Raw genomic sequence first — 4,937 nt, 5'->3', positions numbered from 1 at the left:
ATATATATATATATATATATATATATATATATATATATATATATATATATATATATTTTACAAAATGGTAGTATAGTCATTTTTACATCTTGTTATGTTCAATTCTATTGTTAGCAAACAGTTTCAGACAACTTGTTCTGTTCTATATGGTCTTACCAAATGCTATACGGATTATTTGTCATGTCCAGTCTAGTACTTTTTAGTCCAGTAATGTCCACTTCAGTTCCATCGAGTTCTTCTGCCAAACGGTACCTTACGAACATTGAAGTTTTGCTGCTTATGACTTTAGCCACCGAAGTTTTGAACATTGGCAGTTTACCTCCTTTGACTTTTAGTAATATCATTTTCGCCACAAATATTTTAATAATGGCTTTTGTCCTAATATTTTGCCTCAACATATTAATAAAGAGAATTTTATATATCATTTTTAAATATCAAAATATCATTTTTACCCAATTTAATTTCTAAATATTATATTTATAATTTCAAAATATCATATTTTCCCTTCCACCAAAACAACGCATGAACTCCTCTCCCTGATGTCTAATCTCTATAATCGGTTTCCTCCTCAACCTCAAGATGAAATCCCCTTCCTAACTTCCATGCAGGTGTGTTTCTCCATTGTTCAGATCAACAAGATTTTCAAAGATGGAATTGGTCTGTCTCTTTCTCGCGTAAATCATTGCTATATTGATTTAGGTTTTCAATTATTGTTCCGTGGTTGTTGAATTTTGCTTTGCTTCAATCCAGAATTGAAAGTTCTTTGAATATCGAAATTTTTTGGTAATTAATGTGTGATTGGTGTTTTCAGATGGAAAAAAATGAAACTACAGACATAATAGAATTCAGTGTGAGCGGAAAGAAGAAGATATTTGCATCCAAGGCCACTAGAAAACCTAAAGAAGACCTCTTTGCGATTGCTCTTCTACTATTTCATTTTTTTTCTGTAGTCGCTCTCTCATCCATTAGGGTTTTACTGCCTCCCATTCGCCTTTCAATTTATTCGATAGATTCGATAGGATCGAAATTCCATTAAAAATTTTGTAAAGGTAATCTTAATTCACCTGATTCTGGTGGGGATGATGCCCAGAAAGCTAAAACACTCTTTCCTAATCTCAATCAAGATCTTCAAATCGTAAGTGTTTAATAAACATCAAATTATATATATGCTGAACGAGCCAAAACAAACATAATTTTTTTTCAAAATTTAGGTGAAAGAGGATGTAATAGAAGCTTTGGAAGCCCTCCGAGAAGTTTCAGAAGCCATTGATGATTCAAATGTTGTTCTATGTGCTATTGGTTTCCGTGTTCTTAGGACTTATTGGGTCCATGAAATGTCAGTTCTTTGTCAATGGTTTTCTCTATTTGTTAGGGTTTATTTAGGTTCTTTCTATTTTACTTCACTATGTCAATCAGTAATATAATGATATTGGTTTTCTAAATATATGGAGACATACATGCTCGATGATTGCTTTGTTGATGCTTTCCTTGATTGTACAACCACTGACACATCACAACACCCTTTAGTAAAGGTACTTTCACATCATAAGATCATCCAAACATCTATTTGGTACTTTAACAAAGCATGTGTGTAGTATATTTTATTATGAATATCATGAATCATTAGATGATATTATACTAGCATTAGGAACTACAATTCGTCAGAAAAATAAATCGGTAATGAAACTGGCTTCAAAGTTATCTATTGCTTACAACATAATTATCTATGTGCTTTTAATTCTCACCAATTATTCATGGATGGAAGCTACTCGAGGTAGAAGCATGGTAGGCTTATTCAAGCTTATATTACTTTCAGACACAATCAAAACCCGCCTATTGTGGATTAGCTATAATGAAAATTACCAGTAGCTTTAATTTCATTTTTACATAATCTATTAATTGTTTTTAGGTCCATTCTATGTTGCATTGTTGTGAGCTTTTATAAAAGATTAAATCCAAAGGAATTTCATTTGGGAATGCTATGTTTTATGCCTCATTCTGCTACAGAAAAAAATGAACCTTTTCCTACAAAGTAATGTTGATACATTTTCACAAGTTTGTTATTACATGTTCGACTTCTCATGATTTTCATGTAATTTCATATTATAACATACAAACTTGTAAGCATGCAAGTTTAAATCAATTTGGAGAAGATTTTTTTGGCTTGCTGATTTAACGAGATGGTTTGTATTTTTTTTAGACACCTTCTATGCTAGAAGGGAAATGACATTAATTTTAAATGTTGCATGCTTCACATATCCAGCTCACTTGGTCCCCACTTAAACTTGAAGACATATGTTTCAAAAACTGAGGAATTTATATTAAGCTTGGTTAATCGGTAATACCATGCCCTTTCCTTTGCGTTCAAATTTCCATGTAAATCATTTGATATATTATTATACCATCAATCAGGCTCGCTTCACTAAAACCAAGTCAAGTTTTGTGTAAATTGCCACTTATCATCACGACTTCACGAGTTAACTGTCAAATTAAGTGGCTTGGTGTTTTCCATGGAGTTACCAAAGCATGAAACATTGTAACATGGTAATTTGTAAAACTTCCAAATTTTGATTTTTTTTAAATGTATGTTAAGTTAATACGGTGTTTATGGATATGCTAATAGCCTTTCATAAAAGATGTAGATGACCATTTTTATGACGCTTTTAGAATACTTAGTTATGATTATTTTTAGGGTTTATGCTAATCTGACAATAATACCTTCAAAACTTCCAACTTCCACGCATCAGCATCCAAATAGTTGGTTGGAAAAGTGGTTTGTATCTGACAATAATACCTTCAAAACTTTCAATCAGATTACTCCTCATCACGATGTTGGCAATAAAGCAATTGCAGTTTTGATTTTGCTTCTTTATCCTTACTACTAACATTTTCTTTTAAAATCTTCTTCAAGTAGTATACTAATTTAGAGAGTCGTCTCTATCATTGATGCCAATTACCACAAGTATTATACTAATTTGTGATGTAATGAGCAGTTTATGGTTTTCTGGCTTGTTGATTATACAATTACAAATATATCATGACTATCAAACATAGTAATTTTGGGTTTCAAATTTTATATAGATGTGTTTGATCGCAACACACGGCTACAAATATGTACTGAACCCTTAAAGCTACTACTCTAGACTTCCAAGGTAAATTTATGGACTAAATTTGTAGTCTTCTTGTGAACTTTTTATAATTATGTTAGGAAAGTTTGGGTCTTTTAAAACAAATTGAATAGCATGAGGTTTTTTGTGATAATGAAATACATAGTCAAATTATAAGATAGGTTATGGCAAATGATATCTTCATTGATGATCATTTTATGGTATGCTCTTTTTCAATTCTTGATCAAAACTTTATGTTTTTTAATGTTTCATGGTTGTATTTCTTTATTTTTCAAAAGCTTGTGGAAGGATCAAAGAAGCTATCTCAAATCTTCCTAGAGCAACAAAAGATGCTAACATAGAAGAAGATGCAGCCTTGACACGTGATTCAGAAATGGTGGAATCATAGAACAACGTTCTTCATCATATCCTACATCTACATCAAGCATTAATGAAAAGTCTGATCCCTTTTGACTCTTTGCTTCAGATTCCTTTTTATTATTTGATTTTGATGCCCTTTTCCTATTTGCATTTGGTTTTCGGATTACTTAGCCCAATTTACAGACTTCTAAACATGAGTTCAAGAATCCAATTATTGTTTTGATTTTGTAGGCTTAGCTTTGATTAGTGATGTGGAATAAGGAGATGCATACCACTGAGATGTAATTTCTGATTTGTTTTGGTTAATGTAATGGGAATTAAATTGAATTACAGTCACCGTAGCCATAATCAAATGCGTTCTTATTGTAAATTGAGTTAAAGAATTCATGCACTTTGGAATTTTTTTTTTAACAACATGTGCGTTCACCTCAGTTACATAATTGCAGTTTTAGACTTTTATTATTTGCATATTATACTTTGAAAAATCTACCCAATTATAGAACTAACATGATTTTGGTTAATCTTAAATAAATGCAATGTCTTTTTCTATTTGTCTGACCTACATCATTACATTATTTCGAATTTGGATAATTTTATTATACTTTGATACATTTTTCAAACTAAAAAGTTGTTGCATCTTTATGCCTTCTTTCATGAAAAATCATATATTTTAGTGTGCTTCTATACTTAGTGTGGTATTACTTGGTATGTACATTGGAGAGTGCTTTGTAGAATTGTTCCAAATATGACATCAAGGAAAGACAAATTAAAAATTCCTATAACATTTGAAGATTGTGATATATCCAAATTGTCATTCTACAACCAGTTTCACATATAACTGCATTATGTTTATCTATTGAAATAAAAAACAAAACCCCTTCTGATCCATTCAAAAACATGGATCCTTCCTTAGTTATTATTATTATAGTTTTTTTAGTTACTATTATTATAGTTTTTTTTTATTATTATTATTGAATAGAAAGTAAATATAAATAAGTTGTAAAAAAATATTTTTTGAAAAAATTACGTTTTTATATATTGAATATATGTTTTTGAAAACATATATAAAAACGTATTTAGAAATATATTTGAAAAATATATTTAAAAATGTATTTTTAATAATAATAATAATAATAATAATAATAATAATAATAGTAATAATGTTCAGAAAATAAACAATTAGACATAAATAGAAAGAAATAAATCATTAAAAGTGAGGGTTTTGTCATAAAAGCCTTTAATTTTATATAAAATAATCGGTTATATCCAAGTCACTATTTTGATATAAATGCCTCAAAGTGCGGTTTTTGTTGGGTTGCAATGATATATATAATTTGTTTATAATTTTTCAGCAAGGTGGTAGATACACATGGGTTGGAAGTTCTTGTAAACTTTGTTTTGTTTTCCAATAAACCAATTCTATCAATGATATATTTAATTGCGTAGCAA

At 29.6% G+C, this 4,937-nt stretch overlaps 1 long non-coding RNA gene across 2 annotated transcripts; it reads left to right on the top strand.

Annotated features, from left to right (window-relative positions):
• The first annotated feature begins 489 nt into the window (after window positions 1-489).
• LOC145007946 (uncharacterized) lies at window positions 490-3,842 on the top strand. 2 transcript variants are annotated; one of them, XR_013663211.1, is made up of 6 exons: window positions 490-657; window positions 812-1,135; window positions 1,212-2,338; window positions 2,413-2,544; window positions 3,082-3,152; window positions 3,407-3,842. It is a non-coding gene; the product is annotated as an uncharacterized LOC145007946 (long non-coding RNA). The 2 variants fall into 2 exon arrangements; XR_013663212.1 differs by lacking the exon at window positions 3,082-3,152.
• Window positions 3,843-4,937: the final 1,095 nt, after the last annotated feature.

Source organism: Lactuca saligna, chromosome 8 (genome assembly GCF_052625555.1).
Source record: "Lactuca saligna cultivar CGN05327 chromosome 8, ASM5262555v1, whole genome shotgun sequence".
Lineage (NCBI taxonomy): Eukaryota > Viridiplantae > Streptophyta > Magnoliopsida > Asterales > Asteraceae > Lactuca > Lactuca saligna.
Note: the sequence above shows the minus strand (reverse complement) of the source record. Positions and strands in the feature narration are given on the sequence as shown.